This window comes from Tenrec ecaudatus, chromosome 11 (assembly GCF_050624435.1).
Source record: "Tenrec ecaudatus isolate mTenEca1 chromosome 11, mTenEca1.hap1, whole genome shotgun sequence".
Classification (NCBI taxonomy): Eukaryota; Metazoa; Chordata; class Mammalia; order Afrosoricida; family Tenrecidae; genus Tenrec; species Tenrec ecaudatus.
The window spans coordinates 129976112-129990713 of record NC_134540.1 but is presented as its reverse complement, the minus strand read 5'-3'; positions in this window follow the sequence as shown (position 1 = coordinate 129990713).

Genomic DNA, 14602 nt, shown 5'->3' with positions numbered 1-14602 from the left:
CAGGAAGGGATTATTTGAAAATGACACATGCTACTCTAGGCAAGGGGAATTATATGCAATTTATTATAAAGTAATTATACTATCAGACAAATGAAATGTGTAATATGACCTATCAATAAAATATATTTATATATATGTAACAAAAATTTTATGAGGGTACTCGCTCTGATTTTTTGATATCTGCATCTTAGAATGCTCTGAGCATTATTTCCAGGTGCCATACATTTCATTTTCCTTCAAGTCATTTGACTGCATTATAACTGAAGGTATATTCTAAGAGAAGATCTTACTTATTACTGTTCATAGAAAGTAACTTATGGAATTATTTTCAGTTAAAATTCCCATACGGCATACCTTAATGAATAATATCTGAAGGTCATTTCCTTATATATATTTCAAATTGCTGCTCACTTTGATTAAATTAGTGAGCCCCAGTATTGTTTTAACTGTAATTTTTCCTTTTATCTGTTTATCAATTGTATTTATTTATTTAACGATAAAATATTTTCCCAGTAGTTTAAAACTTTTAAACAATACTTTCTGATTGGAGCTACAAACCCCACAATCAGCAGTTTGAATCCACCACTCCATCCCAGTGGGAAAGATGGAGAGAGACTTCTGTCCCTCTGAAGATTTACAGTCAGGGAAAAAAAGGGAAGTCCTGCTCTGTTCTAAAAGATCACTATGAGTCTGAATCAACTTGATGGCTGTGAGTTTGTAGGAGGGATTTTTTTTGCTTTGCTTTGTTTATTTTAACCACAATTCATCCTGTTCCAGCTTTATCCTATTTCTTTTTTGCTATTCCAACAAGTAATGCAGATCAGGTCATTATGAACCATAAAATTTTCATTACCTGAGTTTGCATATTGCACTGTGAAGCACAGGGTGGAGGATGAGGGAGAAAGGTGGAACTGATTACAAAAATCTACATATAACATCCTCCCTGGGGATTGGACAACAGAAAAGTGGGTATAGGAGACATCAGACACTGTAAGATATGACAAAATAATAATAATTTACAAATTATTTAGGGTTCATAAGGGAGGGGAAGCGGGGTGGAAGGGGGGAAATGAGGAGCTGCTTCCAAGGGCTCAAGTAGAAAGCAAATGTTTTGAGAATGATGAGGGCAATAAATATACAAATATGCTAGACTCAATGGATGGATGGATGGATTGTGATGAGCTGTACGAGCCCCCAATAAAATGATTTAAGAAAAAAGAAAAAGGAAAAAGAAAAGATTCTGTTATACACTATGAGCCCTGGGGTCATAGTGGTTTCATTGGGCTGTGATCTGCAAATCCTAAATTCCAAAGAAGGATGACCAACCCTTCTATTCCCTTAATGAATTACACAGCCTTGGGAACCTCCAGGGGATTTCTACCCTGCCCTTTAGCATTTGGCTGTTAACCCAAAGGCCAGCAAGTTCGAAGCCCCAACCTCTGCTAGAAAGAAAGTTGAAGTTTTCTACTCCCATACAGAGGTACAGTCTCAGAAACCCACTCTGTCCTGTGGGTTCCCTATGAGTCATAACCAACTCAATGGCAATGAGGATTTCTTTTTTTTAAATTGTACTGTAATATTTCTTATTACCAAAAATATGCTATATGAATGTCAATGATCCGCATTCTTATCTTCATCAATTTTAAGAGCTAGCTTTCCTTTCTGAATTGATATTGATAAAGTTGAAATCTGATTTTAATCAATGCTGTCCTCATTTTGCATATGAAGTTAGCTAACAAGCTGCTGGTAAGAATTCTCAAGTTTTCTTTTCATTTTCAAAGTGAAGCCCCATGGCAAATGCAAGCAACAACTGATAGCAGTTAATCCTTCCTACTGTGTATGGGGGCTCAGTGCAAAAGATGGTTACTGTTGTGGTAATTTCCATTATTCCAGCTGTTTACCACACGTTCCAAACCAGTAAATTGCCTTGGAATATTTTTCTAAATCTTTTTGTTCTTTAGGCTGTTCAATTATGAAAATGTTAGGATATTTTTTATTCATGTACCTGCAGCCTTTAGACGTGACTATCATGATATCAGAATCAAGAGTAATTTTGCTTTCTTGCCTTTTTTGAAATGGCGATATATGAAAATTGCATAGGGGATTAAATGAATGATGATATATTTATGTTGTAAGAGAAATGAATTAAATACAAAGTACTTAAAAATGGTAACACAGACCAAAATCTAATATTCTTTCCTATCGCATATGCATAAGAAATTCAGGAAAATATAAAAAAGAGAAAATGGAGATATACCTTAAATCTTCTGGTCCCATGAACATTGTAGATATATACATATTTTTAGGTTATCTTTTCTCTTTGCTGTATTCTGATTAGCATTGTCCTACACTAGGTCTTTCGACCCCCCTTCTTAGAATACATAGAGAATCTGTTCTTTTCTGTAAAGAAAAACAGATCTGTTTTGATTTTTCCTCTCAGGGAACCTCTCTATTCCACAAATTTGAAGCACTACTATGAAAATATGTTTGATAAGCTTGTAGTAGCTCAATATTCAGTAATGAAAGTGTGCGGTAGAGTGGAATTGCTTATTATGGCTCTTTCGGTCACGGTCTTTGTAACTCCCACCTTGAGAGCAGGTAAAGAACGTGAAGGTCTCTCATTCAAGGATTGGACCGTTTTTGCCATTCTGTTGAGTATAGAAGGGAGTCACCTTAGATTCAGCAGAAGGAATCCCACAACCATTGAGAAAGAAAAGCCACTAGTGAAGCTCACTGAGATCCCTGCCAGCAATGTCAGAGTCAGCAGAGGCACAAGACCCAGCAGCGCCAAGACAATGAGACGGAGCAGAAGAGTCTCATGAGAACAAAGGAGCAGCGCCTTAATGCACAGCAGTGAACTTCCAGACCCACAGTTAGTGAAGCTGAGTGCCGTCAGGCAAAGAACAGCTAACAGAGAGAGTGCCCTGTGGGCATTTATCAGTGTGAAAGAATCTTTGAAACACTGTCCTAGTGACCACAAGTGCAAGAGGCTAAGGAGGAGGGAGAGATGACTACCAGCCATGCTGAGAAGTCCTGGAGACAAAATAACTGTCTCCTTAACATTTTCTGGTCCTGACTTGATGTAACCTTGTAGGTTCCCCAAGAAATGTCCACAATCATGAGTCTTGTCTGTGAGGTCTGTGTAGCTCTTGAAACAGATTGCCAAGTCCCGTAGAGAAGGACAGTGTCCTGGGAGGGATAATTGGTGTCAGAATCTGCAAAAGAACAAGGCGGTTGGAGGAATGTCTGACGGCCACCACACAGGACTCATTCTTGGACAGATGTAGCAAGAAGAGGTCACACATGGCCCTCCCATCAGGGTCCTCAGAGTGCTCTCACACTTAAAAAAATCCCACAGTGTATCATTTTAGCTGAAATGTATCAGGATTTGTTATTTTTCCTATTAGACAATATTCATGTTCAGTGGCCATGCAAATAATAGTTGGAAATGTTACTAAGTACTTATGTAAATTGTTTTTAAATACAAAAATTGGATAAATTATCCTCTGACCTAGTAAATTAACTTTTCACCTCAATTCTTTGTATACAATACTGTTTCCTAATATTAGAAATGCTCATTCTAACCATAAGCTATTTTGTCTAAATATAAATTACATCTTACCAACTTAAATTCATTAACTTATACGAGAAAGGTTCATTGTAATTCTAGTTTTATTTTGATCTTCTATGATCATAATTACAGAAAAGATTAAGCACCTCATTGTGTTGATGTGATGTTAAGTGAAGTTTAAAGTAATTAAACCGCCAAGTCTTTACCATCTATGCCCTTATAACCGAAGACATTCACACTTTTATACAACGAAATATTAAAAGCAGACTATACTGCTATTTAAATGAATATTTACATTAATTTCAAATATAAAAATTCGATAAATTAATATTAATCTGTAGCAAGTATTTCATAAGTGCTGCATGTCTCAGAGCAGGTCAAAATCAAGACTTTATTTTAATCACTTAGAATAGATTCCCTGGGAAAGACAAGATGAAGAATTATTTGACTAATAGAATTGTTTAAAGAAGAAAGCCCTGCCCGCCCCAGTCACTGAGCCGCCGCCAAGGACTCAGGAGCCTCCCCCTCGAGCCCCCTCGCATCCCGATGCTCAGTGCCCCCTGCCCGCCTTCTCCAGCTGCCGCCTTCCGCAGGCCGTTTCCACCGAGGAAAAGGAATCGTATCCTATGTCCGCTATCCAGAACCTCCACTCTTTCGACCCCTTTGCTGATGCAAGTAAGGGTGATGACCTGCTGCCTGCGGGGACAGAGGGTTATACCCATATAAGAATTCAATAGTGCAACGGCAGGAAGACCCTGACCACTGTCCAAGGGATCGCTGATGACTACGACAAAAAGAAGCTAGTGAAGGCCTTTAAGAAGAAATTTGCCTGCAATGGTACTGTGATTGAGCATCCAGAATATGGAGAAGTGATTCAGCTCCAGGGTGACCAGCGCAAGAACATATGCCAGTTCCTTGTAGAGATTGGACTGACTAAGGACGACCAGCTGAAGGTTCATGGGTTTTAAGTGCTTGTGGCTCAAGGAAGCTTAAGTGAGGACTTCCTTGCAATGAGTTGAAAAATTCCCTCTGTCCCGTGTCACAAGTTTAAAACCTCACAGCTTGTATGATGTAACCTTTTGGGGTCCACATTTAACTTGGACTAGTGCAAGTCCTTCATGCAATAAACTGAAAAGAGCCACAAAAAAAAAAGCCCTTTATTAGGGAAGAAAGATGCAGGCCACAGTTTGGGAAGGGCTAATAGATAACAGATTCAGAGGTTACTGAGCATATGAGGAAATGTACTTCAGAGGATTTTAAACAGAATTTTACCCTATTTTAAAATAGATTATATCCAAAGGGATTGCATGAGTGAAGGATCTTTTGAATTGTTGAACAACTTTAGACCAGCGGTTCTCAACATATGGGTCGCGACCCCTTTGGAGGTCATCCAATTCAGAACAGTAGCAAAATTACAGTTATCAAGTAGCAACAAAAATAATTTTATGGTTGGGGAGTCACCCCAGCACGAGGACCTGTATGCAAGTGTCACGCAATGGGAAGGTTGAGAACTACTGCTCTAGACCAGATTTATCTTTACTGAAGAGTAGTACAGTGAAGAGTTAAGATGGCTTGAAGGTCGGCTGGTAGTTCCATGGCTTGAAGTTTGGTTCAACTTTTTAATTCTCAATGTAATATTGGACAAGCTCACTCGAGTTCTCTGTGCCTTTGTTTCCTCACCAAGGAAAATGCGGTTAAGAATAATCAGTGTCTCTCAGGGCTTGACGGTATCTCCTAAGGTTCGCCTGAAGACCAGGTGCACTTCAAATGGCACCGGACCTATAGTTAAGTGATACAAGAGTATCTGTGAATATTAAAAAAATAATACACAGAAAAATACATATAAAGTATACACTTAATAACCTGTTTTGTTCAATTAGGATTCTCTTCAAAATATCCACTAGAGCTAAGACATTTCTACTAAAGATTTGTGTTTAAGAGTGTAACAATTGTTGTTATGTTTAAGCCCATTGTTGCAGTCATTGTGACTGTCCACCTGTGACGTTCCCCACAGATGCAAGGTTTGCAAAAGAGTTTATGACATCCAGGTCTGAGTTGTGTAATGCCAACTATAAGAAGCTATAACGAATAAAAAGAGTTTAAGAATTTGACATTAGCCTGATTTAGCATGAGGTAAACAGATCTGTTTGGGTTTGTTTGTTTAATCTCAATATAGCTTTACCTATTTCTTCTGGAGCCGTGGGCGAGGCACTGGGCCACTAAACATAAGGTTGGTGATGACTGGACAGACATCCACCCACCAGCTTGCTATGTAGGAGAAGGTCGAGGCTGTGTGCTCCTTTAAAGACTCACAGTCTCAGAAAACCTCTAAGGGACTGTCCAGGGTCAGAGTCAACTAGAAGGCACTGGGTTATCTAGTTTGCTCCACTTGTTCAAAAGCACAAGATTGAGTGTTGTTAAAAAAGGTTTTGCCTAGTATTAAGTTTGTCAGAACTCAGCACAAGTTCTAAGTATTTCAAGTAGAGAGTAACAGGCAGAGGGCTTGTTTACCTATTAAATTTGAGACGTTATTCCATGAAAGCAAGTTTATGAGTGTCTCTGTGTTCCGAAATATTCACACCTATAAACCGCAGAGGCTAAATTCGAATCTGTAGTCTTTTCAAGAGTTCAAAGACACCCTATGAAACTGTGAAGGTCTCCATATTTTATTCTGCTTAAGAATTTATAATTATACAATTAGGTAAAGTATATCTAATTTGTATTCCTTAAAAATTAACACATTCCAATTTTCATTAAGGCGATACAGATTCTTTACTTATTTATATTTAGCCATGGGCTGTTGGAGAAAATGAATAATTCTATGAAATTCCAATTTTGCTTAGACAGTTTTTCAAGACTTAGGTAAAGTTTTCAGTAAGCATTAATGTGAATCCATCTCATCTAAAGCTAACTCTTGGCTTCCTCAAGAAGGAAAGCATGTGTTTATTTCTAAGCAGCCTAAGTGATTGACATGAGAGTAGAAGCTTATTATGAGGAGATTAATTATTTTTTTATCTTCATCAACAGTGTAGGATGACTGGAGCTGAGTGAAATTGAAGTCCATACACGTCAGCTTACTGTGAGCAGCCTAAAACTTAAGATGTGATATTACTTAAAAACACACAAATTAAGAAAACCGCTTCTTTCCACTTCATTTGCAGATCACTCTCATTATTATTGTGCAAACTATATACAAAAAAATAAAGACACATGGAATAGGAATAATCTCTATTTTACAACTGTAGAAAGCGAGGTCCATTAATGTGAACCAAATTGGCACATGGTCCCAACGCTGGTGAACAACAGGTGAAAAGTAAACTGAACTATTTGAATGTGGTGATTGATATAGAAAAAAACAGACAAGCCAAACAATAGACATGCTTCTCCCGAGGACATTAGAGTCTTCTCAAAACATGACAATTCCAAAGATTCCTTTCCATATGAATCTTTCTGCTGTTGCTACTGTTAGGTTCCAACTTCTATAGCCCTCATGGGCAGCAGAATGAAGCCACTGTCCAGTCCTGGGCCATCCTCTCAATTGTTCTTATGCTCGAGCCCATGGTTGCAGTCACTGTGAGAATCCATCTCCTTAAGAGCCTTCCTCTCTGTCCCTGCCCCTCCACTTGACCAGGATGTCCTTCTCCAAGGACTGGTCTCTCCTGACAACATGTGCAGTGTACATGAGGGGAAGTGCCGCCATCTACGCTGCTAAGGAGTATTCTGGCTGGACTTCGTCCTAGTCAGGTTGTTTCTTCTTCATTGGATCTCAGTATTATTTTACATACATACATGGTGATGAAGTAAACTAGGAAAACTTAGTTTTACAAGTAGCTATTGACAAAAACAGTAACAACCACAATAACATCTTCTGATACCACTTGCTCTTTCCTCAATGGCTTTCTTGCATATTCCACTTTTACTTCCCATACAAGCCTATGAGTTACCGACGGCTGCTCTTCTTTCCAAAAGGGAGAAACCAGAAGCTCTCTCTGAGAGGGTATGTGACTTGACTGAAATTACTTGGAGACGTCAGTATTCAATGTTCTAACTGAAGTGCCTTTTCAAACACAAGGGACTAGAGAGAGTTAAAGCTCTAATACCACTGCGCTAATTCTCCTGTTTGTAATGTCCAAAAGTTTTATGGAATTGAAAGCAAGGAAGTATAATCCTTGAAAACAGAATATAGAATCATATTTTATTGCCAATTTCCTGCATTGAACCTTAGAACAAATTTTATAAAAGCAGACAGCAAGCAAGATATTTTACCAGGGGAACTGAGTCCTCTCCGAGGGATGCAGAGGGAAAGGGATTCGTGGCAGGCTAAGAGATACACATTTGTGATGTGCTGCATTTTACCATGCACTGCACTCTTTCGAAAGAAATCAGAGCGCAGATTTTAATTTGACCTAATCAATAATGTGCGACGTCATTTGTACTGTAAAATTATAGACAAAGGAGGCATTTGCTCAGGCAGTGGAAATGGAATTGCTGCTTTTTCCAATTCAGAGTCGACGCCACCCTTTAGGGGACTCTCAGTTGTGGTTTCTCAACTTTGGCAAACAATTCATGATGTAAACAGGAATTTAAAAAAATGAGTTTGGAGTAAATGAGAACAAATATGGCAGCTTACTATTCTTTTTCGAAGAACTTGAACACACAGAGGGGAGAAAGATTTAAAGATATAATGCATGACTGCAGACCAAATAATTGGGAAGTCTTCTGACTTACTTTGAAGTCAATTAAATAGATATATTTCTTTCCCAAGTGAATAAATTTTTATTTGTTGAATTAAAAAAAAATCTACTGTTCTAAATGGTTCCAGGGTCATTCAATTAATGAATGTTAACCATTAGTGAGCCTATATTAAACAGTCCCGGCATTATGCTGTGTATTTTACAGGCATTACTTAATTCAGTTTCCCAGTTAACTCACTGAAATCATTATCCCTTCACACACGACAAAACTAAAATTTAGGAGGTAGGTCATTTGCCAAGGCCACAATGTTAAATGTTAGAAAATTGGGACTCGATCCTAAGAAGTCTAACCCTTGCAGCAAATTAACATTTTTCATTAAAATTACCTTCGCCCAGGATATATCTAAAAATGAAACTGAAATTATAGCTTGGGGTTCTAATATGTAACAATGTTCTAAAGGAACAAAACAGATGGGGGGAAAGAGCTTTTAAAAGATGATTAATTTTTATAGCATAACGTATTGTTCCTATTTCCAATATGTGAAAGTAAATTATTCTCTTTTAATACTGATACTATATCAAGAAATTTCTATGGCAAATTACAAACTCTCAAAACCTAAGAAAAATTTTCATTTCTGATATACAAGAAAAGTCAGTGGATGCTATTCTGAAAGTAATGACCGTACTGAAAGGATCCCAAGTGACTTTTCAAGGCAATCAACTTAAAATGTAAAGCCTCCATTGCAAAAGGTCTTTTTATTCATCTGTCCTATGACCTTTAAATAAGTCACGCCAATCAAATTTATATTTAGTACATATTTAGTTAGTACACGTAGAGTAACCAGGTATATCATCTCAAATTAATGGCCAGCATTTATTTGTTCAAGTTATATAAGTGCATGATGCTGTGAACATTTCATGGCACATATGCATGTGTTAAGTATGTATGTCACCCCTATAAATTAGAGAGAAACTTGTGGGGCCTAATGTGTAGTTAATTCCATTCCTAATTTTTTTCTCCAGAACACAACACAATGGGTGAAAGACAAAAGTAGATTCGTTTTCTAGAGTGCCAAGGTGGTGCCAATTGTTAAGAACTCAACTACTGGCCAAAAGATTGGCAGTTCCAACCCACCAAGAGACACTGGCTAAGACCTGGTGCTCTTAGTAAGGTGATAGCCTTGAACACCCTATGAGGTAGTTCCATATTCTATTTAACTTTCTCAGTTGGTCAATGACCTATTTATTTTTCTTTGAATGCCAGAGTATGTTTCCTAAAATTAACAAGCAAACCATAATCCACACTCTTGAGAATCATAAAGCTAGGGCATGAATGGAAGGCACAGCCCAGTGGACCAGATTTACCGGCATGCCACAAGCACTGGGAACAATTATTCTCTGGCCACTAAGTAACACAGAGGCACTCTTGAAGTTCACAGCAGCCTACTCGCTCCCCTCCGTCTCTCATGGGAGGTAAGAATACTTCTCATTGAAACAAAAGCCTACCTACTCAAAGGGGGGGTTAATTATTGCTACATAATTAACCTTGCAAGAAAATTATTAGGATTAATGAAGCACTGTTTACTAAGTGATTACAAGCTCCCCATGAACTACCATAGAAATAGATTTACAATAAAAACTCCTACATGGATATTAATATCAAGATTCAGTGTAAACTATTGCAACATATAATCTATAGGTCCTACAATCATATAGGAAAGCATAGGGAAGTCTATGTATTCTGCAAACATTAAAAAATATTAAAGGAAGGGAAGGCAGAACCAGGAAGAAATAGAATGTAGGACAAGATTTTACTTTTGAATGTGGACCACTGGAAATACTAAATGAATATGATGAACGCACTTAGGTTGGTGGTAAGGTTGGCGCTGCTAAAGATTAGTCGCCCCTTCATCTAGGTACACTTGCAAATACTGGGAAACCTAAGTACCTTTTTGAGGAAAAAAATGTTGAAGATGTGGTCCTTTGTCATGTAAATACAGAATTATTGTAGCAATTTCAGTATGAATTCATATTAGGCTGATGCAAAAATGTGGGTGGTTTCCATTAAGTTTAAACACAGAGGCCCTAGAGCAGTGGTTCGCAACCTGTGGGTCGTGACCACTTTGGGGGGGGGGGGCGGTCGAACCACCCTTTCCCAGGGGTCGCCCAATTCTCAACAGTAGCAAAATGACAGTCATGAAGTAGCAACGAAAATAATGTTATGGTTGTGGGCCACAACATGAGGAAGTGTATGAAAGGGTCGTGGTATTAGGAAGGTTGAGAATCACTGCCCTAGAGCCCAATGTGCACTAGTGAGTGACATGGCAGTGTGCAGTAGTGCTTTGGGTCTAGGAAACCAAGTTGAAAACATTGGAAATGTGAAAAGTTTGAAAAAATTGAAAAGGAATCCAAGTGGTTAGGAGGAGAGAGGGAGAATCGTGGCGTTTACCCTGATGTCCACAGGAAGACCCTCTACAAACTGGCTCCAGATAGACTTTGAAAGAAGTGTTCAGATGATTAAGCCTTCTAAGTGAGCCAGGTATAAATGTCTTAGTCAGCAGGTTTGACACAGAGTGGAGAAGAGGGGGTGGTCTCTCACCTCTGGCCTGAACCCCAGTATGGTTTCATCACAGTATGGTCTCTGCAAAGTCAGGGAAGAGACCCTTGAGCCTAGCAGGAGAGAACTGAGGCCCACCAGCTCAGATGAGGCATGCCAGAGACACTGCAGAACACAACCACACCCCTCCCCGAGAAACCGGAAAAAGGACCCAGGCCTGTATGAGGGTGGAAGTGAGAGCAGCACACTCGGCCATTTCATCAAGCGGGAACAGGGCATGGAAGAAAAATTAAGCATTCCACGTGGGCCGTAGGAACTGACAAATTGTGAATTTTTTCCTGAGGAAACACCAGAAAGGACTGTTCTGATGTATTCTTAGTGATCACAATACTGAAAATATTAGTTCCAAGGAGGAAGAAAAAGTCTATAAAGTTAATTCTAAAAATGTCGCTCCATATAGAGAGGCTCTCTGATTTATAGTTCTATAGTGCTTTTCCAGGGCAACCTCTGAGAGCAACAGAGGAAAAATTTTTGGAGAGGCTGATTAAATAGAACTCTGGTCCTTCTGTCCACATCAACAGAAGCAACTCTAATCTTGTAAATCTTTTAAAAATTATTATTATTTTTAAATCATTGTATTGGGGGCTCGTACAACTCTTATCACAATCCATACATACATCCGTTGTGTCAAGCACATTTGTAAATCTTTTTAATATATTGGCTTTTACTTAGGAAGAAAATTGCTCCACTTCTAAGAAGCAGGAGGAAAAAAAATTGGTGAAACTTACATCGCCACGCCTTTTACTGATTTCTTTCTCCTTCCTTAGCTCTTACTACTGAGTGAATCAATGTCAGCCCTGCTCCCAAACTCCACAACTTCATGTCTGTGGTTTCTGTGGCTTCAGGAGGACAGCTTATTTCATATTTATTATGCCCAGAACTCATTTATACCTTTTATAATCCATTCAGCACCTAGATATGGCCAGCAGAAAATTCCAGGGAAACCACTAATCTACACTAGTAGGTTCTTCACATATACAAGCACTAAGGTATTAAAATACTGAGCAAGTGAAACAGTGGCATTCTACAGTTACTCTGCATCGTCAGACTTGAAAGTAAAGCTTATGGGGAAATAAAAAGGCCACTGTAATTGGTTAATTCATCAGGCACCACTTAAAAAATAGATGCACTTTGCTCTCTATATTTTAATAACCAAGGCCAGCCAAAGAGAGCTGACCACAGGGTGATCTATCTGCAAAAGAAGCTGACCTCTCTGGCAAAATACACTGAAATCTCAGTCAAAAGTGTAGAAACTGATCTCTGAAAACGTGCCAGAGAAAGGGAAAAGATTCCATCAGGTAAATAGATTTTTGTCTTCTGCAGGGATCCTATTTTCCATGTTATAATTATGAATATCAAACATTAGAAATGTCTCTAAAAGCATTTATGGTACACAAAATGTTCATTATGAATTACCTGTTCAAAAAAAAATCTTAACATAATCTATTTCAACAGGCGTTCAGAAAGAAACGTTTAACCGTGTCTTTTTGGGGGTGGGTAGGTGCATTTCTTGTCCTCTTATTTCTCACGACATGAAGAGCAGTCAATACAGACACACTAGACCAAACCAAGCTGACTGCTTTATAATGACATTCTGCATTAAATAGTACAGCAAAGTATAGTCTTGGATCTCATTAGTGCACTGACTGAATATCAAAATTTTTGCTTTTGTAGTGATTAATCAAACAGTCCTACATGACCATGCCCATTTTACATTAAGAGACATATTATGTATAAATCCCATAAAGTTATGTTCATAGGAAACCACCTTCCAACATTTTAATGCAGATTAGAGTTCTATTAATCAGGTAAATTTTGGACTAGATAATAACCAAAGTACCATATAAATCTGCATATCTATGATTCAGATTCAAGTGCTCCAGAAATAGGGGAAGAATCAACATCGCCAAAATGGTCAAGCTTCATTGGAAGCAATTTATATTAAAAAATTCTTAGAGAAAGGAAGATGGTGTTTTTCTTTTATTTTCTTAGGTGGGCTATGTGGATAAAGTTTCCCTCTAAAATATGTTTTATTGAAACAAATTATTAGTATTTCATATGCAAGCATAGAAATTATTATTTTAATTTTCCATTAAGAAAAACACCTCAAAAGGGAAGCACATCAGTAGAAATATTAAATAAACACTGCATATTTAAAATTCTACAGCTGCTGTGAATCAGAAATGACTTGATGGTAGATATCTTTTCTTTTTGGTTTTATAAATTACCCCAGAGAGCAAATTATTCTGTGACATTTCTTTCACGTCAACATGTCATTACTGGGCACCTTCACGTCATTTCAGGTAGCAGAATACGAAGTGCCCCAGGGTCTTTCAGGCTGTATTTTATGGGACAGGCTGGCGGGGCTTTCCCTAGATGGGTCTCTGGGGGAGTCTGTGCCACCAGCCTTTTAGCAGAACAGTGTTTAAGTGAGTTTAACAAAATTATTGTTTAAAAAAAAGTAAGTTTCTCTCATAGACTCAATTTCCTCAAAGCTTTCATTGTGTATGAGTCCATTTAAATTGTATTTAAAGGGTTTTAGTTTGTTTGCACGAGTATTGTCCTGTCTTTTTCATGTACAGTTACATTCTTTTTACCTAAACAAATCTCAGTCCAGAAAAGGACTTAAATCCCCCCGAAGAGATGATTTGAGAATATAACATCTAGGATTAGTTCTGTCCATGGCTTGGAACCAGTTAGAACTGGTTCAGTTCGGGTCCTCAAGGTGAACTAGGAACAGACATCAATGTGCAAGCTGTAGGTCTACTGAACTCACAATCAGATTTGGAAACATGGCAGGCAGAGCCTCGCTATGGGAAACTTAGAACCCTTTCAGAAGGTCACATTATTACCAGGACTGTGGAAAACCAACCATGTTCAAAGTGGTAAAATTAGCTGTCATCTCTGTGCAGGGTACTACTGTTTGCAAATCTGCTGGTCAAGATAGGTAGTTGCTAAGCAATGCCCGTGGCGCCTTTGTTTTCTAGAATCGAGATTACACTTCTAGGGGGACATTGACGGTACTTTTTCTGCATTCCCATGTATCGTTCTGAAACACCCGTATTTTACTGACTGTATACTGTCTACCTTCAACATCCATGACTGATCCGTGAAGAACCAATCCAAAACCCTAGTCCTTTCATTTGATAAATAGAAACCAAATGGTAAGCATTTGTCTGCCGATTTGACAATGCATCTCAACAGAATAAATGTGAGAGAGGAGATGTTGGGAGTGAGGAAAAATGAACATAAGCAGACATATTTCAGGTTTCAGAAATTCAGACTTTCCTTCATTAATTTCAGATAAACAGTCTCATGCATGTCCCTGTATTTACTATGCATTTCTTACATCCTGTGAAATGCAGAAATGTATTCTTCATCAACCTTTTGTAAAGAGGTAACTAGGCCATTCTCTTCATGTGAGTTAAAGCCCAAGAAGTTAGTTAAAAGATAACTGAATAGAGCATCGTATAGAGTCATAGAGCTACACCATTTTACACAATTGTCCTGCTTTAAGCAGAAGCAGGATCTCTGAATGAGAACTGTTCAAGGATGCCCTACAGTTGATGGCAATGCTTAGCATGCCTCTATGCAGAGTAGCAGTGGCCTGCGGGCTTTCTAGGCTGCAGTCTTGACCGGAGCACACCGTGGAGGCCAGATCTTTTCTTCTGCGGTGTCCCCACTGCGGGGAAGCCACAGGCCTTTCTGTTGGCAGAAGGC